This window comes from Helicoverpa zea, chromosome 8, assembly GCF_022581195.2.
Source record: "Helicoverpa zea isolate HzStark_Cry1AcR chromosome 8, ilHelZeax1.1, whole genome shotgun sequence".
NCBI classification, from domain to species: Eukaryota; Metazoa; Arthropoda; class Insecta; order Lepidoptera; family Noctuidae; genus Helicoverpa; species Helicoverpa zea.
Window position 1 is genome coordinate 1,613,616 of NC_061459.1, and position 26,390 is coordinate 1,640,005.

Sequence of the window (26,390 nt, forward strand, 5' to 3'; positions counted from 1 at the left end):
GCTTAATTAACAAGAATAAACAACCACAAGCAAACTCAGGGAAAATAAACTATCTCAATAATTAAGTTATTACTTATAAGGTCGAATGAAGTAGCACCATCGTGATTAAGTTACATTCTGCCACGATCACACTTTCTGCCATTAAATACCAGTTTTTCCTTGACTTTCCCAAACCTACTTTCTTGCAATTATGTGTTTATATGTTTACTTGTTAATTGCATTTAATACTTGAAAAAACCGTAATAATATTGAGTGGAATGTTAATACAAAAATATTAAGTGCGATCTTTAATTTGTTGTGCGTATATATGCTAAGTCGTCACCTGCCTAGTGTTTCCCAACCATGTCTTTATTCCAATTTTAATTGGAGTTGGCGCAAGATGCCTTCTTCTTCCACATAGCTCGGTCTTTTTTTTAACGACGTCAAAAATCATCAAATCATTGCGCCTCCCACTGGGTTAGCAGCGGTGAGGGAGTGTCAGACTCTTACTGACTAAAAACCGACGTGTTCCGTCGTAGGTCTTGTATGTACCAGGACCGCGGTAACTCTTTCGAACAATCTCTCACATATCTCTGTCTGACAACATCTCTCAGTACACCTTCTTTGGTCTTTTCATTCCTCAATATTCATGCCCAAGGCCTATGAAGCTTTAAATTATAAAATAATATATAACAGTAAGTTATACGCAGTTACCTTACCGTTTAAAAGCCATAATGTGCATATAACTGCTAGTTTCCTTCAATTGCATGTCATTATGTAACGCAGGACCGTATATAAAGGTTATTTAGCTAGGTAGGTATGTTCCAAGGATCTTGTTCATGGTCTGATGATGGTGTTTTGTTTGTGTGTATTTAAATGGTATGACCTACATAATTTTACATTGAGGGAAATTCTTTATGTCATATCTTTAATTATACCCGGCCGTCTATCACCCGATAGTTGGCCAACAGATTAATTTGTAGGTAATCCCTACTAGGCTACCTATAATATCATATACCTATCTCCGAACTTATTAAGAGCCCTATCAAACTGTCGGTAGCAACCACGGGAGGTCTAAAATATAATCCAATCTAGGTTTTTCTTTAGCATTACACAAACTGAGAACATTTCATCATAATGTCACCAGTATTGACTGAGAGAAATCGTAAATATTTATTTGCCAATAAATGAAGGTTTCTTCAAAAATTTCCATGTAAATATGACATTGTTGATATTCGATACGTTTACTTCCTCTTCCTGAAATAATGAACACAAGGTATTTTGTTCCGCCAAAATTGTCTGGTTTCAAATAATGGGAAAAGTGACCCATTCTTTTAATGTGTCATATGAAGAAAGGACATTCTTTGGAATTCAAAAATGACGAAAAAGAAAAAAAGAAAAAGAAAAATGTCATAGTTACTGAATAGCGCTTTTAAAGACGAAAACAAATGAATACCGGACCACAAACGCACCACACCCGGTCCGAAATAAACCTCTCGATATAAAGCTGCCCACGTCCGATAAATCGGTGACCGATTTTTGTAGGAGTAAAATAAAACGCACTGATAACAATACTTGTAGAGCAACATACATATCTCACTCAACGTCGGTCGAAAAATCCTAGTCGGCCTACAAAAAATTGGTCCGATTATCTGTTCTACATAAAGTATGACGTGGGCGTTCAGCTTAAAAGGTTTAGGTACATTGTTGAAATTCGGTGTATGTAGACGTTTTTATTCAATACAATTTTGTATTTATTAGCTCACTCTGTTTTTGTGGGTTATAGAAACATCAAATGTTTATGTACGAGATGTAAGAAAAACTTTTGGTAATACAAAACAATATTATTTCAATTGGATGAGAAGCAAATAACGAGATAAAGTTGTTTGCATATCATCCAAGTGTTTTTAATTAGCACGATGCCTTTTTTAACCGACTTCCAAAATAGGAGGTGGTTATCAATTCATCTCACTCAAGGTAACTAACTTACTAGGTCATTAATCACTGTTGCAGGTTGCAAAAATAATACTCCAAAACCTGATTTATCCTTCAGAAACCTTATGTAGAGAGGTCGTATTTTGAAAATTTAGTGTTTTAAAATGTTCACATTGCGTCAAAAATTTCGCTAACAATGCGTAGGCGTCGGTATGTCAACACTTCTATCTTAATGTCAAAATTTGCATTATTTTTATTAATGTTTGCCTAGAAAATAAATAACAGCATTGTAACTGATTGCAATAAGTACCTGATTTGCATAAAAAGGTGAAGAGAAAATATTTGATATCTCACGGGCACACTTTTGTCTGCTGACTCTATGTTTAAAAAATTTGAGATAACATAGACCTAGATACTTTGGCAAAGTTCTCGCCAAATAATTTTGCCGGTATGAAGTTGGCTATTTAATTCACAGATCCTGCAGGTAAATCAGTATTTTGCTCGTACATGATTGGCGTAAAGTAGTTAGTAGCCAATTTCAGAGCGGCAAAGCTATTTGAATTGTTGCATTTAATCGTTCCAATAATGTATTTTTTCCGTAATACTAAATATAATGTTAGGTAAATAATTTATTTATTTATCTATCCTAACAAAATCTTAAAGCATACTTAATAGTAAGTATTTCCAAGAGACACAATCAGTACTAATATTGAACTACCAATACCTAGAATATCAGTTGAACAGCAATCACATTTGTGGCGAACGTGGTTGAGACTGGGCTATAACAGTAGATAACAAAGCCTAGTAATGTCACAGTATTAAACGAGTATGTACATCTCGTGTACGTGGCTGAATCCGGAATATATTAGTGTGTATCTGAGGTACTGTCCAATGAATATGTAGGTAAAATCAGCTTAATGCTTTATGGAGTCCAAACTCCAAAGATCTCATTAAAGAAGTCTAGGTAGACTGGTCTAAGTTCATATGTCGTGTACGGTTTAAAAATAAAATACCGGTAGTAAATATGCAAACCGATTTTATCGTTTATGACGGCTATTCTCTCTCAGGAAAGTTGCGGAGAACATATAGGTACTTACATTATAAAAATACCATCCGGCTGCCAAAAAAAAAAGTAATACGAAAGAGCCTACAGTTTGTCAGATGATGATCGAACGGTTATAGGAAGCTAAGAACCGGGGCACATATTATGACGGAACGTACGCCTGAACGCAAAATTTTCAAAAGACATTAGGCTGATTAGTGATTACTTATCAAGATATAGCGTATATATGGGGGTTCGGAGAGTCTTTTTTAATTATGGGTACGATAATAAAGAAAAAGTCGTGGTGGCCTAGTGGGCAAAGAACCAACCTCTCGAGTATGAGGGCGCGGGTTCGATTCCAGGTCAGGCAAGCACCAATGCAACTTTTCTAAGTTTGTATGTACTTTCTAAGTATATCTTAGACACCAATGACTGTGTTTCGGATGGCACGTTAAACTGTAGGTCCCGGCAGTCATTGAACATCCATGGCAGTTGTTACTGGTAGTCAGAAGCCAGTAAGTCTGACACCAGTCTAACCAAGGGGTATCGGGTTGACCGGGTAACTGGGTTGAGGAGATCAGATAGGCAGTCGCTTCTTGTAAAGCACTGGTACTCAGCTGAGTCCGGTTAGACTGGAAGCCGACCCCAACATAGTTGGGAAAAAGGCTCGGAGGATGTACGATAATAGATAGGAAAAAAATCTCAAATTGTGCGCTGGCCATTAGTGTAATTAATGTAGTTTATTTAATGTAACTTATTGTTGATTTACAATTAATATCCTACTCTTGGCATTGTCCGATGTATCCTAGTTCTCACAAGAAAACATAGCAACATTGTATCTTCTAACAATAAGCTCAATCAATAGCTGTTATAATTCCCTATAGATTTCCCATTACAATGTATCACGCATATAAAGCATGATATAAACTGCGCGTTTTATACAATGATGTAATTATAACAAGTCACATTTTACTGGATACCTACGTCATCTGCTGTGAGACTAAGTAATATTATTACCACATTAAAGTAAAGTTAATGGCAGTCATTTTAAAATCATTCAGTGAAATATTCAAACACACTGATACTTAATTCAGTTTAAAATTCCTTCCACAATTTTAAAGAGTATGTATGTACTCAACTACTAAAAAAGTTAAGAGGCTTAAATCGGTCCCGTTTGCCCATAATATGTGAATCTCTTTTTAAAAAGAGGTATGTTCGATATATTTTTCTCTGTTATAAAAGTTACCTAATCATGTTTTGAAGTCTAACAAAATAAGGTTTATATCATGAACTTTCAGGTAACCAAGTTGTATTTTGATCCGTTTTGTATTTACTGAGAAAAATTGAGATCCTTGGCGCCAAAATTTCCAATTCGTCCTCTTAATAAAAATCTACGGAATGTATCTAAGTAAAGCCAAATGCTTTCAGAAATTATAAACCCCAAAATGATCAATAAAGCCTTGATCGTATTACTTACTCATTATAACAAAGTTTTAATGAGTATTTCAAGATGAGAAAAAACAACTGTGAGAAACAAGGGCAAATCTAAGTAAAACACGAGAGCACTTTTAATCATCAGCAGACACAAATACATAATAGCTTCAATTTTGATAAAAAACATAATTACTTTGACATCATGAAATCATTTTTTGTCAACGTTTCGTGCTAAACCCAACGATCTTTTACGAGCCTTATCATGATTGATATCTTTAAAGATAAAGATATAATAACGATCATTGCGGTACGCTCTAAAACCGACTATATGTTTGGCATCGATAAACAAGTGAAGGTCGTAAAAAGTTTAATGGAGTAGAAAAGATGAGAATACTGAGTAGGCTGTCTATTGTTTTTCTGAAATAAAGAGAAGATACTAAAAAACTTAAATAAAAAAAGTATATTTTTATGGTAAAACAATCATCGGTTATTAAACAATATATGCTCATCTATACTAATATTATAAAGAGGAAAACTTTGTTTGTTTGTTTGGTTGTAATGGATAAACTCAAAAACTATTAGACCGATTGTAAATATTCTTTCACCATTAGAAAGCTATATTATCTGCGAGTAACATAGGCTAAATTTTATCCCGGTGCGGGAAGTAGCTCCCACAGGACGCGGGTAAAACCACGGGAAAACGGCTAGTCTTCATAATAAAGGAGCTATTTCTCAGGCTATCGACCGCATCCCGTGGGAACTACTTGTCATACTCGGATAAAGTATAGCTTATCACCTTGAATACCTTAAGTGTTAAGTGAAATAATTTATTAAATCGATTCAAAGTTCCGGAGCCCTTATGTTCCAAAAAAATCCTTTTTACAATATCAGCATCCATTAGTTAGTTTTATGTGGTTTTCATCGTCATCGTAATAAATAATTATAAAAAATGTAAAAACATCAACACGTGTTTGAGTATGGATAGGGGATGTACCATTACCTCATAACGTACGATTCTACTTAATTCATTTATTTGTATAAATTAGTCATGACTGTGTATAGTCATTTTCAAACACAACTGGTCAAATATTGTAAAGATATGTAATGTAAAACAATTACTTGAAATTACTTACATAGGTATCACTGAAACCCCAATAGTTTTGTTGTGATACTGATAAAGATTTCAATGATATTATTCTAGAGAGATTTTTGCATTGAAGGAATTTATACAAACCATGTAAAAAGATACACAGTTCCTTAAAAAATAAACTATAAATAAAAAAATGTCATCCTTTGTCCTTCCCCAAGTTTTTTCAATCCATCTCAATTTCTTCAAAGTCAAGTGAAAGCTTGACAAACAAACAGATAAACTGGCTTTCCATTTTATATCTTTTAGTAAGGATACACAGAATCCCTGAACATGTTTCAGTAACGATTTCCCTTCAAGCCGGTATTTTATGACGTCATAAAATATTGAACGATCGAATGAAGTGACTGTACGATGCACACTGCAACTTTTAGTCGGCCGATACTTTGTTTGGGCGCACAAATCAGTATGAAGAGGAATGGTAGTACGCACATTACCAAGATCAGGTATTTACCCGGTATCAGATCGACTGAAAACTTGGATTGGAATTGAGATTTTCTTTTAAATATATTTTTTGCTAATTATCGGGTCGACGTCAGGCCGACTATTTAGATAAATAGATATTCTTTATTTAGATACACCAATTTTACATTTTTGATCTTAATCTAGTTTAAGTAGGTGACATAATGGGCGGTCTTATCGCTAAGAGCGATCTCTTCCAGACAACCTTAGGATGGATTGAGACGACTATTTAGTCTGCAATGTGCGGGTACTATAAAAGCTTCTTATATATTTAATGTCCAGAATATAAAATGGCGTACGCGTTGGGAACAAGAAATTACTAGAGTTATAAAATTTTAATTATGGAATATTCAATTAAATGACTTAAGGATACGGATATGGTGTATAACGGTTTTGTTTGTTTTATTGAAATGAAACGTGTTATTTTTAGCACAAGGGACAGATGGTAAGGAAAAAATACAAAAACTTTTTTGGGTTTTTACAAGATGTAATCCCATGCTGTCATGTTTTGGGCCACTATAATGCCGTTAAGTTTTCAACCTGTACGTAATTTTTACGATCTCATAATTATTTGAGTCGTGAGCCCAGTAATTTATGTCAGCATCCATATATTACCTGTTTTTATGAAAACTAATTATTATCTTTATCATCTGTTACATTAATAAAAATAAAATATTTAAGAAAAGGATGAACTTATGAAAGCTACATTTTAGGTGCCCAGAGAGCGTATTTTTGGATCCGGTTTGTCAAAAAACAAGGTTAAGTACATACACTTTAATTTACAGTATTAAGTAATGCGATACCACAAGATATACAATAATATTTACTTTGCAGTAGTTAAATAATTTATGTTGTTTTGAAGCCAATAACTAACTGTCATCGTCATGACTAACTTCTATTCATATTCTATTCTATTCATCCTACTAATATTATAAACGCGAAAGTTTGTATGTATGGATGTATGGATGTTTGTTACTCTTTCACGCAAAAACTACTGAATGGATTTTAATGAAACTTTACAATAATATAGCTTATACATCAGAATAACACATAGGCTACAATTTGTAAACATATTGTTCGAAATACTAAACCTGCGCAGACGAAGTCGCGGGCACCAGCTAGTACCCAATAAATTTTAATTTATTGTATTCTAGCATTATAACATTTTTCTCAAAAACACCAGGGTTTTTTTGGCTTCAAGATCATATTTTTTCAAAGTCGGGTAAAGAAATTATCAAAACTACTTGGCTAGGTAAGAGGAAGTGTCATTTGATATAGATAGTTCAACTCAGATTTGCGCGCGGCCCTATGTGTGCGTCGGCTTGTAAATATACAACTTTCATTCGTGTGACAGTGACGTCGTCCGAGCATGACGTGTTCTTATCACTTTTTCTTATGGGTACAGTCGTTTACGAAAATACTAGTTATTCGCGGAGAAATTATTAAGGAGTCAGATAAAGCGTTTCAAAAAATAAAACGACATTCAAAGCTTTTTATTATTAAATATAGTTTTCCATTATTTTTTCATACATCTTTTCAAATTGAGATTGACAGTATCTAAGAATTGAATCCTCCTTAAGTACATATTTTCTAGCTCGGGGTACGTGGACAATAAATAAAAGTGTGGACTAAGAATGTAAAAAGAGGTATAATCTAGTATAATAATGTAAACAAAATGTGTGGGGAATTTTAAAAAGTTATATTGCTTCGCATAATGTCGACCAAAATAACAAAATAATGAAACTCATAAAAGAACGTTTAAGTCAAATTGATGAAGGGATGTGGCGTAATACTTGTCGACATGTAGAAAAGAAAAAAGAAGAATACTATAGACATTTTGACATTGGTGTCAGAATTTATAATTCTCCTTGGAGAGTAGCGAATCCGAAAATTCATCATTTGATTTTTCAAATAGCGATTCATAGTCATTATAAATAAATAAACATTAAATTACGTAATAACTGTTTTTCTTTAAACCCCCGTACACAACCCCTAAATAACTGTATTGTACCCGACTGTACCTCTTGCTCCACACAAAGTTACTGTATATGTACAAGGGTTACCCACACATAAGGCCGCGCGCACAACTGAGTTGAACTTACTATAAGTTCATAGCGTTTTAGAAATCTTCTCATAATGGGCCTTCATTCGCATAAAGCATCCCATATTTTTTTATAAAAAAAAAAGTTTTCGTTTCAAATTCACACACTCGGAAATTCCTTTTGCGTCGAAAAATCGATTGGTTTGGAAGATTTTGAATAGGTGACTGGGGAATTCACACTGCTTTCAGTTCTCTTACCAGATTAGTAAAAGAGCGACAAGAGCTTTATTTCTTATTCAAATTAGCTTAATTAATAAGTTTAAAACAAAATATATTATTGCATTACTCTTTCGTCCAGTAAACATAATAATGACCATAATTTTGCGTGAAACCATCCCAAAAGAGTTGGCAACCAGATATTTTCTTAGCGTTTAAGCACCGAACACCAGTATCCTTGGCGTCTGAAAGTGACACATGGACGAGGGTTAATAAATAGCTCCTGGTTTTCACTGAGCCCTTACTCTAATACTATGACAAATTATAGTCCCTTTTCACGTATGAAAAACTAGATTTCGCCAGCAGTTCCAGTCGCGTCCATTCGTCCATTTCTTGATAGATAGACTACATGACCTCTAAAAGTTGCAAATCGTATCACAAGTTCCTGAGATTAGAACGTTTAAGCAGACAAACTCTTCTGTTTTATAATATTAGTATATACCAGAGGCCGATTGAGAAGAGTGTCGCACTCTTACTGATTTTTCTTAAAGCACCTATTACGTTTAAGGGTCGCCAAACCCTACGCAGCAATGACCATTATTACCGCATGGGGACTGTTCCAACCATAAACAGCAACTTATACGACAAGGACCAGCCAAATTGGTCCTACAATAATATTACGCAACAACATAACGATACTTGAGGACAATGACCTCAAATACCATTAGCCTATGTGCACACTGAAGACTAAATAGTCGGCAGACTGTTTGACCCGATGGTTGGAAAATCGTGAATTCAATCAAAGTATTTAGTCTGTCTGATAACAGACAAACACCTGATCGCTGCTACGTGTGTACTTTCATTCATCTTCATACTGATTTATAAGCCCAAACCGACTATCGGCCGACTAAAAATTTGTAGTGTGGTACTCTAAAGTTAGGTATGAAACAGTAATCGTTTTACGTCCTGTAAGGACTTGTAAACACTATTTCGCTCTAGGAATCCTAGATTGCGTTCCTAAGTTATGAAACATGTTGAAACATTCACATGTTAAATATTCGTGTAATTACTTCACTAATCAACGTTCAGAATCTAGTTGTGCTAGAAACTGTAGGTAATTAAGCTGGGAATTAGCTTGGTTAATTTTGCTGGCTTTTTCATAATAGTGGGTTTTACTACCTATCTAGATACATATCAAATAAGGAGCTTGTATATTCACATGTACCAAATCAGTATCTAAGGACTTCTAAGTTTCTTGTAATTAGCTCATCAGAATCAGTGAACATTACCAACTTGTTTGGTTTAAAGGTACCTAATCGTTCCAATATCCAATCATTGTTATGAGCACACTTCACATTTCCTTCCTGATTAAGAGCCTTTTATGATACTATCGGCATGGGATAATTTTACATACAAATATTTTATTTAATTACTTCTTAGTTCATTCCTTACTATTGAAATGCTGTGGGTGATTGTGAAACTAATACGGCGTAATAATAGCCGAATGAAAGGCACCCAAATTAAATAGCTAGCCTTGCGACTTTTGTCTTCAAAACAATACCATTAACGATTAAAGCAATAAGGAAATTGTTTTACCTTTACCCTTTACAATTTATCTACCCTTATTGTTTAGACAAACATTATTTACTTAAGTTATTTGCTTTATAAATAGCTATGTTATCTACTTTATAAGCTAGACGAGCTTTCACTAAAACTGGAGTCCAATCTTTGACTAATGAGTTATTAGATACTGGGTAATTTTGGCACGTGCAACTTTGATACTTGCGTTTGTCAGTGGACTTTATTTATTTATTGCAAAAATGTATACAGTTACAGAAATACATCCTTATCCTAGGTATACATTACCCTGTTAGGGCGCAGCAAATTAACTTAAAACTATCTCAACACAACATATATATACTGTTTAATTCTTCTTACATCTAAAAGGACAATAATTATAGTTATTTATTTACATTACAATTGTGACTTAATAATTAAATACATACATAAATATGTATATATATATATTACATTTGTGTATAATAAGTTAACATTGTTATTAATTTCTTAATTATTATATCGACTATTTATTGCACAGTGTCTATAGGAACAATATAATACTGTTTCGTTGTTTTATTAATTATAGTTATTTATCACTTTAAGTCTCTATCTTCTAGGTATTCCTGTACACTATAGTAGCATTTTTTAAAACAGTAATAACTTAAGTCTAGCTTTGAATATACCTAAGGTTTCGGTGGAACGGATACTTTCAGGTAACTTATTATAAATTTGAATGCTTCGGTATTCTGGGCTATTTTTAAACATTTGTAATCTAGGTATAGGTAAAATTAATTTATTTTTGCGTCGCTCGTTTTTTTCGAAGTTGAACATTTTTATATTTTTCTTAACAAAAATGGCTATTTCTAATATATTTATTGATGGCAATGTTAGTATTTTATTGTTTATAAAGTGGGGTTTACAGCTATCTGTTGGTTTTATGTGAAATATTATTCGGATAAGTTTCTTCTGGGCTATAAATAGATCTTTGGCATCTACACTGTGCCACTTATTATGTACAACTTATTATGTGCAAAAAGGCGGGAAGGTGGTATATACCTCTAATAATGATATGCCCAAGTCCAATTTCATCCACAGCGGCTGTTCTCATATAAGGAGATCAGCCAAATGTGCAGGGCATATTATAGTGCACTAGCATTAACGCAGACACTAGTGCAATTTCCGACGTTTGGGCCCCAAACTGGAGAAGGCAGGTGCTGCATTCAAGCGGCTCCTGCCCAACCTGGGCGGCCCAAACGCCCCCTGCCGCAGACTCTACGCGGGGGTCATGCGGTCCATGGCCCTTTACGGGGCCCCGGTATGGGCACGTTCGGTACGGCCGCGGGCTTTACACTACCTGAACGTGCCCCAAAGGGTGATAGCCATTAGGCTAATCCGGGGGTACCGCACGATTTCCCGCGAAGCAGCTGGCCTACTTGCTGGACTGCCACCGTGGGATCTGGAGGCGAGGGTCTTCTTGCGCCTGTACGACTGGCGCGAGGAGGCTCAGCGCCGGGGAGAAACCCCGTTGCCGCGGCAAGTTGTCGCGCAGCGGGCGGAGCTCCGGCGCGATCTCATGGTGGCCTGGAGGGAGCGACTGTCGCAACCCAGTGCAGGGCACGCCACCATCGTGGCGGTAAGTCCCCTCTTTGAGGAGTGGCTCGGGAGGAGTCACGGCGCCCTCACGTACCGCATGACGCAGGTCCTCACCGGACACGGTTGTTTCGGGAGGTACCTGCACCGCATCGGTCGTGAGGAGGCGCCCGGGTGTCACCATTGTGCGGACAGCCCCGAGGACACGGTGGACCACACAGTCCAGGTGTGCCCCGCATGGGAGGGGCACCGCCGGGTCCTCGTCGAGGCTTTGGGCGGCGGCGACCTCTCGCGTCCGGCCCTGGTTCAGGCCATGGTCCGGGGCGAGAGGGAATGGGATGCCGTCGCCTCCTTCTGCGAAGCGGTCATGCTCGAGAAGGAGGAGGCGGAACGCCAGAGAGTTCGCACCTCTCATCCCGGCCGCCGCGCTGGACCAGGTAGACACCATGGGCGCCGGGTGTCGCGAGATGACTCCCGGCCACCGTAGGCGTGGGTCTGTGGGCGGTGAGTTCGGGTGGCTCATCGTCCCTCTGTCTTTCTAGACGACAGACCCGTGTCGACGGCGCGCGTTGTTCCACGCGCTCCTCAAAGAGATGTCAGCAACCCCAGCGGGGCCCAGCAGGGCCAAGGCCTGCCGGGGCTGCGGGTTGTTCGAAAGAGATACCGCGGCCCTGGTACATAAAAGGCCTATGACGGAACACGACGATTTTAGTCAGTAAGAGTCTGACACTCCCTCACCGCTGCTAACCCACAGCGGGAGGGGTCATTTGATGATTTTACGTCGATAAAAAAAAAAGACACTAGTGCAATCACTACTCCTTCGCTCGCACGATGGGACGGTAATCCGATACGACCGGAGAGAGTTCAGGCGCAGGACCGACATTAACGTGCTCTCCGATGCACGGGTGAATCAATCACCAACTTACAAAATAAGTAAGGATACATTACAAAGGTACTTGAAACATATCAATCTAAATGTAAACGGTATATAAATGTCGATGAACTCTAAACAAACGATGATCGTACATTCACTGTTCTAGATTAATAAGTATTATGAATGATGATGCTTTGTGTATGTAATACACAGTTGAATGTACTGAGAAATATTTACACTAACATTAGAGGTAAAGTTTCTATGTATGTTTACGAAGGAGGAAATCTTAGAAATTACTACATAGTTTTGTGTAATAGCTTTGACAGACAGATGATCACATTATCTTTAAATTTATGTACCTACATGTTTGTAGGTTTTGATTACTCAATAAGAAATAAATGTTGAAGAAAAAAAGTAGATTGTAAATTAGGAAGGGACGGCCGGCTAATGGTTTGAAGGTATCAAACCATTAGCCATTAGGTATCAGGAGCAAAAGGGAGGGCAATGGATGATTGTCACTCATTGGGGTAGGTTTATATTTAGCAGAGGAAAATGGCCTTAAAGTTTATGGCGAGTGGGGAAAATGTATTTCGTAGACTACAAATGATATAATGTACTGTTAAGGATAATCAATAATGTGAATGAATCAATAGAATTGAAAAGTAATTTCACTTAAAGTCAAATCTTTCAATGAGATAGAAAATGTTTTACGACCATACAGCACAATTACACCAAAACTAGAGTATGATGAAATAACTATTGCCAAATCTGAAAGTGCAATTTTTAAAATAATGTGACCCAATGACAGTTATCGGTTTTGTTCCGAGGGCATAATTTTGTGTTCATGTATCATGTAGGTGTATAATTTGTTTCGTTGTTAGGTAGCTAATTTAAAACCATAGATTTCGTTTACAGTTAACAAATTGGCAATGATTGTGTTATGATCTAGTTTAAGAGTTCATATAATTTAAGTACCTTTGCCTTTAGATCAGTTTCATAAAAGGTAACTGTGCCTTCCTTAAAGTACCTGTTAAAAAAAACAAGTACTTTTTAATTGAAATAAAGTTAGCAAGTTAGTAAAGGTAACAATAGACAACAAATTCATCATCATCATCCTCCGAGCCTTTTTCCCAACTATGTTGGGATCGGCTTCCAGTCTAACCGGATGTAGCTGGGTGCTCAACCAGTGCTCAATAAGGAGCGACTGCCCCAATAAATAACAAATTATACGTATTTAAATCGTTATTTACATTACTTAGCTTGGTTATTGGCAAAATAAACCACAAGAAAACAAAAGTAACAACATGGTATTAACAACCCATATTTCCGAGCATACATAAAGATACCACTTCCTTAAACACCCGGTTATCAGAAATCAGAAATCAGAAATTTTATTTGCTAGAAACACGGTATGGTATTACAAGATGTTACAGTAGGTATGTGTTTCACATGTCTCACCGTTTAACCGGCATGCAAATATTATTATGACCATTATCATAATGTGGAATTACAATTTTAAAAAAATCTAAAATAATATTGAATATTAAAACAAGTCAACAACAATAAATACAATATTACAACAAAGTCTCTAGGCATATCTGACAAACCAAATTATATGTACCTATATAAATAAATGAGAATTAACAAAAAAAAATCATCATCTATATCATCACACCACCCTACTCATCATCAGAACACGCCATCCCAATCAGCTGTTACAATCAGTTACGAAGCAGGTTGTATAACAGAACCGGAACACATGCATATATAACGGACCCTTGTCACGTGCCGACCCGGATATCAGCCGTGATAAGAGCACCTGCATACTGTAGACTAAACAGTCGGCCGACGATAGGAATAAAATGGGTTGGTTGGCCCGATGGATGAAAAAAAATATCGTGAATTCAATCAATGTTATTAGACTCAAGCTCACTGAATACATAATCGTCCGTTTTTTTTTAAACCACTGTTTACTTACAAAATGTTACGTGAAAAATTGTAGTAAACATCATCATCTCCCGAGCCTTTTCCCAACTATGTTGGGGTCGGCTTCTAGTCTAACCGGATTCAGCTGGGTACCAGTATTTTACGAGAAGTGACTGCCTATCTACAAAAACTGTAGTAAAAAAACTGATACTTATGTTGTCGATGAACTTGGGCCTTTGTCGGTCCGATAACTTCCGAATACCTGACAGTTGTTATGTCGTACTAACATTAACATATCAAGCGCCCGATAATATTGTCGGCCGACTAAAAAGTCTGCATGTGTGTGGATACTCTAAGTCTGCATCAGTATTCACGATGCATATAACCATAATATAACGGTGACATCGGCTTTATTAAAAGTAATATAGCAAAGGCGCCGGTTAGGTGACGAAGAAGGAGCGTAATTTTGTCAGTTGCGCGTATTTTCGGCAGTGTAATTATTGTTGACTTTCTGACACGGTTTCGTTGGGTTAAGGCGACGAATTGGTAAACAATAATTCCATAACCGGCACGCGCACCTCAGGCGCCAAAAGGGGTCGGAGCGTCTGAGCGGGGCGAGGATAACAATACGCGCGCTAGCTTATAACTAAAAGTCGTAAGCGACAAAATGGTTTTGTAATTTTATTATTTAGAAATGATAATTTGATAAAAAATCCTTCCACAATTTTAAAGATTATGCATATGCTCAACTACTAAAAAAGTTAAGAGGCTTAAATCGGTCCCGTTTGCCCATAATATGTGAATCTCTTTTTAAAAAGAGGTATGTTTGATATATTTTTCTCTGTTATAAAAGTTACCTAACCGTATTTTGAAGTCTAACAAAATAAGGTTTTTATCATGAACTTTCAGGTGACCAAGTTGTATTTTGATCAGTTTTGTATTTACTGAGAAAAATTGAGATCCTTGGCGCCAAAAATTCCAATTCGTCCTCTTAATGGTGAACGCATATGTGTCAGAATCGACCGCGGCTGAAAAAAATAATTCTTTATATGGAATCGTCTCAAGCTTTGGACACGAGCACGCTGAACTGGACGAATCGTCTGAATGTGGAGGAATCACAGATATAACAATTTGGTAGAATTCTTAAGTTAACTTTTGCGTTTGGCTGTATAGTGCCTTTTATACGTCTCGATGCCGCGCAGTGCCTCACGCTAGTAGATTCAAGCCTTTAAAATGGATGATTACCATTTTTGTAAAAAATATAAATAACATTGACTATATAACATGTCGCTCATTTTAGTTTCTGTTATTACGTAATTCCTAAATAAGATTATCGACTGTCTAGGAATAATCTTTCAAGATTTTTAGTCTGAAACGTATTGACACATTAAATCCATTACAATCGAAAACACTCCATAACAATATACTGACTGACATTCACTTCACTAACCAATATTGTTGTACACACGGAATAATGAAAGAGGAGCGGAGATGCCATAATGCATGTAGGTCAGGCGCCTTCTTCTAGGTCAAATTCGTACGGCGGGCATGACCAAAACGATAAGTTACGAGTGAACCAACGAGGCGTTGAGGCATGTGTTAAGGATTGTTGGTTAAACGGTCGGGTCCAAAAAAGCCGTATAAGATCCAAAACAGTGACGTTCCTCGTCTCCCGTTCACCCGTATTTTGGCTCGCTACTTTCTTTGGCAATTTTCCGTTATGGTACCTCCGCTAGTAATATTGTTCTCCATGGCTTTACAAGTATTTTATCTTTAACGTTTTTTCATTTACAAAGTGTATCAACATTATGATTGATGGATCTAAACAGAAATAACCACTTATGATAAACAAAACTCGTTCATTTTTACAAAACCGCCTCAAGCATCAAACATGTGAAAAAATGTTTTCAAAGTTAATTAGAAAATACTGGAAATTTCCTCTACGTAAACAACGAGAATTCTTTTTGGAGTCTAACCCCCTTTCTTATAAAAATCTCTAATCACCTTCTGAGCAACATTTTAACTAATCACTACTTAAAGCCCTAAGTAGTGATTAAATGTTAGTTAAGACATGCTTAAGCAAAGTTTATAAGTAAGAATTTTCTTAAACAGCCCTTAAGTATTACTTATTATTTAATTCACGTTTATAAGTAAGGCTGTAAGTAGATAGATAGATGAATAGATTATGCTTTATTGTACACCAAGAAAATTAACAACACAGGACATCACAATACACAAAGAAGAGTACAAATGGCGGTCTTATCGCTAGTCAGCGATTTCTTCCAGACAACCTTTGGATGGAGTTTATCTGGAGAATACCTTGAAAATGGGTAGTTTAGGGTGTACATATAATTGATAAATACTAAAGATATAGAAAATAAATAGTCAATAAATGATAAGTAATATAAAAAATACATGTAATAATAGTAGAAAAATGAAGATAAAAGAATAACAATGCAGGGACAGTAGTCAATGAGCCAAGTAGTGATCCTTCACCATTTTTTTGAACACTGCAATCGACTGAAGTATGTTACAAAGAGTATTCAAAGAAGAAAATTGGTATACGATGTAGTACCGTTACATACAAATAGGTTTTGTCAATGTCCTAAGATTTTTTCTTCTTTCAAAAGTCGTAGTGAAGTTAGAATCAGAAATAAGTAACAATTTTATTATCTGAGGGCACGGCAGTGCCCCAGCCAAGACTCGAGCAAAGCGGGCACGGCCGTACCATCTTTTCTCGGAGCGTTTCGCGGCTATTTCAGCCCCCTGTATCTTCCATGTGAACAAAGCTAGGAGTTTAGGTTTTCGATGACCAAGAGTAAGTATTAGAACAAGCTCAGTCTCAAAATTACAAGACATTTGAATAAATAGTTTACGAGTTATGAGCGATCAAAGTTACACCATTTTGTCACTGACTCACTGACCGATCATCAAAAGTCTAAGGTACTTCTAGCAAACTTAGAACCTTCAAATTTGGCACCAAGATAGGTTATTAGCTACATATAAAGGGAAAATTATAAAAACCTTAAAACTTAATAAAAAAATAGGAAACAAATTTATATTTGCGGTTTTTCAAGAACATTGTGTATGAATTTTGACTGCATTGATAACTTTGTTATTTATTTATGTACAAAATGTTACTATTTGTTTTATTGTTACGTAGTGTGGTATATTGTTATTATGTATTAAATATACATACATATGAATAAAAAAGCTAGGTTAAAATGAAATGAATAATGATAAAATCTTTCATATTAATGCAGTGCGATAAATACTCCATGCTCGCTCGATAGATGGCGTTGTCCTGGTCTAAATCGCGCTATGGTTTCGTTACATAACTTAGTATAAGTAGTACTTAAAAAAAACTAATAATTTCATGTGATTGCGCCATCTACCTCTGAAATAAATCTCTTTTATTCTTAAAGATATTCGATTCAAAAATTCGTCAATTTCGAAATTTTTTACTTTATTTAAAAAAAAATGTTGTTTACGTGCTACTTTAGAGGTGTACATATTTAGTTTGTTATATATTTAGTTAGTTGCATGTAAGTTAATTTAATTTGTTATATACTTAGAGAAGAAAGATACCTACAAAAAATAAATTAGATCCCACCAAAAACATTAAATGTAAAAAAGCCAATCCTCTACGCAATTCCTCCACCGTAAAAAGTTTTGAGATCGCATAGAAGCCAAGTCCTGTTCAACTTTATTTGTAATAATAAATCAATATTTTGTGACTATATCAGTAGTTTTGTTCACATTACAATAATATTGTCTTGGCCATGAGCACAAGTTAAAAGTCGCTCCTCGTAATAATGTGTAAATACCATTGGATTGATAAATTCTATATGGACATGATTTTACGATTGGACTGATTATGGACTGATTGGAATTTGAGATCACCATGGACTAAACATGCGCCATAGTACATGTGCAGTTCATTGATGTTGGATGATTACTGACTGTCGGTCATTTAGTAACAATTGAATAAATTAAAAGTATTTAATTCTGTGATATTAAACTTCATGTTTGACTTTCACCTCTCCAAGATATGCTGTATTATATTTGTAGTTTATTGTGCTCATGGCCAAGTCAATATTATTGTAAAGTGAACGAAACTATTGATAGAGTCACAAAATATTGATTTATTATTACAAATAAAGTTGAACAGGACTTGGCTTCTATGCGATCTCAAAACTTTTTACGGTGGAGGAATTGCGTAGAGGATTGGCTTTTTTTACATTTAATGTTTTTGGTGGGATCTTGTTTTTCTTTAATACCTGTAGACATTATTTTCCGTAACTGGGCCATAAAACAGGTCTTTTTCTTTTCGTTAATAATTATCATTTTGTGTTACTGAATTAGGTTATCATAATATACCTAGACGCATAACACAGTAATTTTTTGTAAAATATATGCATATTCGTACTTGTGTGAGACAGGTTCTTTTAACAACCAGCACTCATATTTTCGGTCCGTGTACCCAATAATTTCAAAGCTACACACATACTATATTTCAAAATCCATGTATTTCACAACTTATAAGTCTAAGCTAATCCATCACAGATAGGGTTGCCAGGTCTTCAGACGCAAAAGCCGGACAGACCTGTGAGTTTGTCCTGACATTTGGGTAAAAAATCCGGACATCTTGTTTTTTTTGTCCATTTTTTTATAAAAAATGTAAAACTATTTTTTTTTGTCCTAACATTCGGTTGAAAAATCCGGACGCCTCACATTTTTGAAAAATTTTGGTGTTACTTAAACATTTTGGCGACAGCGGTCGGCTGTTCTCGGGTCAACTCGGCTAGCCGAGCGCGCGGCCGCCGGTCGCCGCGCCCCGCGTCGCGCCGATACTCGTTCGGCGTGATTCGATCTCGATCCGCGCGAGAATTTCGAAATTGAAAAGTCCTACCTAAATCCTAACAGGCCGGATGCCGCTTATTTTGGCTGAACAAGCAATCAAAAATCCTACGTATGTCCTGCTTTATCCTAACACCTGGCAACCCTAATCACAGGTATTATTCAAAGTACATGTAAGCTTTGCACAGATTTCTAACATTCCTATGTTATCGGGCATTACGGACTATTACAAACACTTGACTGTATCTATTATGTACCAATAGATTTGTCCTCGTTTCGCAATTTCTCACAAATCTGATGTTAAGATAATGAATGCCGATTATAAAGGCTGAAGAGTTTGTTTGTTTGCTTAAACGCACTAATCAGGTGCAATTTGATACATTATTTTACAGTGGGAGAACTATTGCTGATAACCGAACCATTTTCAGTTGTCAAAATGCCGGTTTGACCAATGGGAGGCAATTTCGCGGCTGGTTTTGGTTTGGTTATCGTTATAGTTAAATGGTGTAACTCACCATTAGTGTTAGATGGATTTATTGAGGAAGGATATATTGTACGTTTTTTTCCGGGTACCTACTCGAAGTAGTAAATAGTAAGTAGTTCCATGGGATGTCAATAAATGATTTTTTCTTTCTTTCTGGTCTAATCTTACTCAGTTGGGTATTGGTACTTATTTAAAAATCATTTTTTTAGTGTTATTTACTTATATCACTTCGTAGGTTCCTACCTACACGTACCAGACAGATTTATAATTAAATCCGTCGGTATTATGTCCTGCATCTGGTTTTGTTTACTATAAAAAAATACAAGTCGAGCCTACAACCAAAACCGGAATATTATTGTATGACGTAACTCACTTGACCGTGATATTATATGCCTACAAACATGCTTACATAAATATCTAGATAATTAATTCTTTTAGGATACGTCATTCAATAAATCATCTTACTTATATTATAAATGTGAAAGTTTGTGAGAATGTATGGATGTATGTTTGTTATTCAATCACGCAAAAACGGCTGGACCGATTTGATTTAAATTCGGTATGTAGATAGGTGATACCCTGGATTAACACATAGGCTACTTTTTATCAACACACCACGCGGGCGAAGCCGCTGGCGGAAGCTAGTACTTTATAAATTGTTAAGTAAAATAAATACTCTGGCTCTAGACCATCTGGAGCCCTTTACAAAGGCTTCATAAGAAACTAAGACGGGTTTTAGCCAGTAAAAGTCTGATACACACAAAATTCTAATGATTTACAACCTACCAAAAAAGATGACCTACCACCAGTAGAAATCATTGATCAGCAAGCATCGATGATTTCGCAACTACCAACAAAAAATGTCCTAACGAATTATGTACCCACTTACAAGTCGGCGATATTAAAACAAATATTGCTCAAAATTCACTTCTGTACAAATAGAGAACAAGAAAAACTAAAAATACATAACAAGCTTCTTGGGGCTATAAAAATCTGCAGTCTGCAATATAAGAAAAAAATGCATCTACAAAGATGAAATTGATCCTGATTGATTTACATGTCAAAGAAAAAACAAACAAATTGGTATCTTTATTCCCTTAGAGAACATGCCACCAACACACACACAAACACATAACTTAAATATGTATATGTGGGTACCTACTTATGTTTCTTCAGAAGTCAAAATACGACAGCCAAATACAAACTTATACGTAGCACTTCCATACTTCGAAAACAAAAACTCATAGGTAAGTACCTCTTTAAACCACAACAACAAAACAAATGACGATGATCATTAATAAATAAAAACTCACTAACAAGGATAAATCTTATAACTGCGGTCAATGACCTCAAGTAAACGCATCCATTATATGACGTCACAACAATTGGGATATTTTCCTATGACGTCATCAGCCACAGCAATCTAGACCACAAGTACAGTCGCGACGAAAGAGAAATCGTGAGATAGCTGGTTAGGCAATGCACCTCGGTAATTGTTCGTGTCGACATAGCTCACTTGTGTGCCTGACTGTACGTCGTTATGATTTTATCTGAACGAGATAGTGGATTTTAATTGATGAAACAATTTTGTTGCAGGTATTGTTTTTAGTTTGGTAGTCAAATGCTTGAGAAAATGATCTAATTTTACTGAGATGAATATTATTCATTTTATCTGTTTCTTTTGTAAGTATAGCCTATTATTCACATAATTTCAATAAAACTTTTTCATAAAAAATATTTGACGCAGACCGGCTGCAGTATCTATCCGCAAAACACAAAGGCTTATTGTTACTTAAATTGATGAAGATTATCATGAAAAAAAAAACATCATAATCATCTATTGTAGTACCGGATCTGTATGTTAGTGAATGAAATGACATCAATTTCAAGGTTTAATGAAGACTTGCATACCAATTAAAAAAACTAAAAATCCTTGCATGACCTTACTATCCCAGACCATAGCACTTAGCACGAACCCGCTCAATGCCAACACGAGTAGGACTTCTGACGTCATGAAGATGACTCCTTAGATCATATGACCAATCAGAAGCGCCTTGAGCACTAATGTTTATGTGGAACCGACTGAAATGATATACCTAAAACCTTATCCTAAGAGTGAAGCATGATTATCTCCAAACGTGAGATTATTGGACATAAAGATATCAACAATACATATAGGCAAACCAGAGAACCTCCTTTTTTGAAGTCGGTTAAAAAGGCTACCAATTTACGTATAGGGAAGAGGCAACGCAATAAATAGTGATAGCTCACTCATGCATTTTCGATCATATCGTTACGGACGAATACAACAAAATTGACAAACATAAACTTGACTCATGTGTGACGTACTTCACACATTGGGAGACGGGAGGAAGCTACAGTAATGACGTCTCCAGTGAGTAAAATTCTCTAAAGGTGAATCGTTCACTTAAACGTTTTTAACGGGTTTTGTCAATGTAAGATGCGTTAAGATCTACGTGGGAATTAGGATTTTCCCTAAGTATGACGTCAATTGAACTGGTTGTTCGGGATTCACAGGGTACAAGAAGTTGTTTTATCCCTGACTTGGTTGGTATAGGAATGTCTATAGGCTGTTTTTTACAGTCAGCAACATTAATATTATAAAGGTTGTCTCATTTATTTATGTTAAAAGATTTATTATTTTCCCAATCAATACTAATAACCAAGGTGCTTGGCAGTAATTGGGCTCGATTAAGTAGTAATCAGTGAAGGTAGTTAATTGATGTTATTCGTATCTTTCCACGTTATTATCGTGAATGTTACCTGAATATTGAACAGCATAATATAATGCCTATATTTACTTTAAGAGCTGGGAGAAGTCTAAATATCCTTTTTCTTTTTTAATGGGAAATTAACAGATGATCTGTGTGGTCTCTCCCGCAGAAACTTTTATAATCTTTCACTGATTAAAACCCACCTTTGTTCTTCTTCAATCCTTTTGTGTACCTCTTTCGAACAATCCAGTAGCAGTCTTAATTTAACTGGGGCAAGCATGCAATCCATCAACCCTTTTCTAAAGAAATTCACAATAGATTTTTCTTAGCATTTTCTCATAAGCAAAACCCGGTTTCTAGGTTGATTAAGTAGACATAAGGTTTTGTGAATAAATCAGTAAGTAAGAGTCTGATTCCGAAGTAGATAAAGTTTTGCGAATGAATCTTAATAATTGATATTGTATTTTTCTTAAGACATGGTACGTAGGTAAGTATACGAATGTTTTTTCTTGCTCAGCTTTGTTTTATTCTATTCTATAATCGCTAAATTAATATTCAATTTATTTGATCCTCATAATATCTTTGCACATTCATCATCTTCAATTGAAATGCTTACCTACGTTTTTTTGACGTTTCTTACTTCGAAGGTTTTTGTCAGTAAAAAAGTTTTATTTCATAGGTACAAAAACTGAGATAAAATTAAATACACACGTAGAAATCATCATTCAAAAAGTGACTGAACCCTACTCAAGAAATTGTTCAGAATTGATCATTTTGTTCGAACGTGCAATACATGCGGATTAATTGAAAACAATTGAAAGAGAAATAAATCAAAAGAATGTCGAATCAATAATGTAGCAAATTGGGGTTGTTAAACTTTCGTATTTGGTAGAACGTTGTTACAATGTAGGTATGACTATGCTCTAATAATATTTGTTAAGACTGAAAAAAATATAAGAAAATGACACAATATACTGTACCTAAAACTTTCTCCAAATCTGACAAATACTATGCTGAAAACCGCATCAAAATCGCACAGCTCAACGTGAGATGATACATATAGGTCAAACTGATAACCTTCTTTTTAGTGATAGAATTTGAAATAGCTTTTGACAAAATAATATGTAGCTTTCATCACCCTTTACGAAATTCTTAGCGTAAATATTGTTATTCATAGTAGCTCGCTGTTCAAATCACCAAATATACCGAATCACCAGTTTTAGCGAACAAGGATTCATTTTACAAGTTATACCTAAAAACTATTTAGTACCAATTAGTGCAGTCTAGACAGCTAATTAATAAAAGATTGAACAATCAAATTTAATAGGGAACTCCACGTGATGTGGTTTTCTTCGAGTTCGCAAAAAATGGGACTTTTTTAACAAACGCGTGCCGCAGAAACTTGTTTTTGATTGTATCGTTTGAAACCTTAGAGCATATAACCTACAAGAATTGCCGATGCCTTGCCTTTTCCTCTCTTAAAGGTACGAGAACACCGATCATACTTGTACGTACGACAGTATAACAACCTACCCCAATCTATAAAATTTCTTCAATAAATTTCCAACTTTATCACAATAAAGGAATGTTTCATTGGTTAAATTTGACGGATTTAGGTAGGTTGACCTGCTGGAGTCCGGGCGTGAAGTTTATATATGTTTTTGTCAATTTTCGTGTGTATGTATGTAAAGGGTGATCAAAACTGCATAAGTGATCTACTTATATTTATTGCCTTGCCACTGCGCAGACTTTTTCGTATGCCTACAGATTTTTGTTCATGGCGTGTCCTGTTAATTAAATGATCTAAGTTTGAACCGGATTTTGTTACATTTTGCGTGTAAGTCGTTCGCGTATTCATATTCGGGTTTGTTTTTGTTGATATAACGCATTGTATTCAGATGAAAAGGTTCGTAGATTAGTGACAAGCCACGACTTTGCTCACGGATAGTAGGTCCTAACCGACTTCAAAAAAGGAGGTTCTCCGTTTTTCGATATAATACTAAGCTAACGGGTACTTCTACAGGGTTATTTCTATTAGTGAATTGAGAACTTCCTACAGAACAGTCGGATTCTGCATATTGTTTTGATGCCTTTAGGTATATTGTAAAAGTAAGTTTGGTATGAATGAAAATTTATGAGAAAAATAATATAAACAGTCCGTGAGAAACTGGGTTGAAGCTACTTTATACAAAAGCAAAATAAAACACAAAAATAAAACTTTTGGAGCATTAAATACAAATAATTGCGTTCTGTAATTGCGAGGTACCATAAAACCGAGATAGGTTTAAGTAAGTCAGATAATAAACAAGTTTCAGAGAAGGTTAACAAGTCTTCAGGTTTAATATCGAAGTAAACGCCTATACGAGCTCATTAACTTCATACTAAGATACTTAAAAGAAAAAGCAAACTGTCTTTTGAAGAAATTATTGTAGGTATCTCCATTACCGATGTAAATTATCGAAATAAACAAAATGACGAGTTCGTGATAATTTTATGAACTTAATGGGTGTAATTAAGTACCTTTTTTAAAATAGGTAAAAACCTTTTAAAAATATTTTAATTTGTAGATATTAAAAGAAAACTAATTTTTGTTGAGGCTATTCAGTATAATGTTTATTTATTTATTTATTTATTTATTTATTTATGTATGTGTTTATTGATGTTTTCGAAACAAATAAGATTGACAAGATGCGATACCGCGAATACAATATCTTTGCTAATGCACTTAACTTATTTCCTCAAAATTATCTGTCTGCGCCAAAAACTGTCTCACAAATAACACAAACAAGTACTTCAACACATAAAACCCTTTTATATTCGATCCTAAACAAATATACCTAAATTATATCGATAATTAATAAAAAAAAACAGAATCACCTTGAACCTAAAAAAACTGCACAAATTATTCACCGCACGCAATTTTTACGCAAAACACGAATACCGTCAGAATAAAAAATAAGTAAACAAAACCTTAATTTGGTTTAAATTGTACGAACATTTTTTTTTTTAATCATTCAAAAAAAGAATGTTTAAATTGATATACAAAACAATGGCCCATCTCGAAATAAACAAAATAAACAATTGACAAACATTACCAAAAAATCTTACAAAACAAAAAAGGGCATTATAAAAAAAATAACTGCATACCTCAGGTCAATGACTGTCAAAAAAGAAATCCCTTCACTGTCCTTTCCACATACATCACTTTCGTCACGATTATTTGTGCGAAACCGTCAACACTCGACAATCGCGTACTACCCGCACGATGTCCAAACCAGCACTGCAGTTGTGATTGCGTTGCGAAATGCTCAGACGCAGAATTACAACACCACTTTACATTGAACTTTAAGACCAACCTACTTTTCCCTTCCCTTTACTTAAACACACGCATCCAAGGCGGTGAGGGAGGTCACGTTAAGCTGGTGGTTTTTATAGTCAATGATTTGGCTCATTATAAGGACGGTCGAAAGGCTTTACCAGGGTTCAGTGACTCTCAAAGTTGTAGTACTCGGGAAATCCGAATGCAGTAAGGATTGCCAGGTCAGGGCTACATGCGGATTTGAAGGGAAAATTTAGTAACCATGTACGTTGTTAGAATTATTTACTGAGTAGACCTTTAAATTATTCGTTGAGTTAAGCAGCTGCGCCTATGAAGTAAAATTATTCGTTGAACTAAGCAGCTATGAACTACAAAAATACGAGCTCAAAGTAAAGTTGGTATTTTCTGTGTCCATCTTAGATAGCACTTACTGGCTATAATATACGACTAGGAAGGTTTCTTAAATAACGTTGACTTAAATAAATTGCATTTCCACAAATAAAAATAATAAGATGATATTATTTGTCAGCCATAATATCACGCCGGTTTGAATTAGGCATATTTTTCTAATAAACAGTTTTTTGTATCTAATTCGTCAATAGTTTTTATTTCAATAAACACAATACTTATATGTACTGCCTCACAAGCAAATTTAATTCGCTATTATACATATTTTTTTGCGAAAATTGATACGCCTCTGACGTTATTACAACACAAAAGTAGGCTTTTGTAACGATAGACGAACTCTTTGCTTTGTATCATGTTTCATTAGTGCGTATAAAAACA

General features: G+C 35.4%; 1 protein-coding gene across 1 annotated transcript in view; it reads right to left on the bottom strand.

The window, feature by feature from the left end:
- LOC124632500 (proton-coupled amino acid transporter-like protein pathetic) overlaps positions 1–25,582 on the bottom strand; it is a 50,846-nt gene extending 25,264 nt beyond the window's left edge. Inside the window, exon 1 of the mRNA XM_047167358.1 lies at positions 25,433–25,582. The gene's annotated coding sequence lies outside the window, so the exon portion shown is untranslated. The remainder of the gene's footprint in view (positions 1–25,432) is intronic.
- Positions 25,583–26,390: the final 808 nt, after the last annotated feature.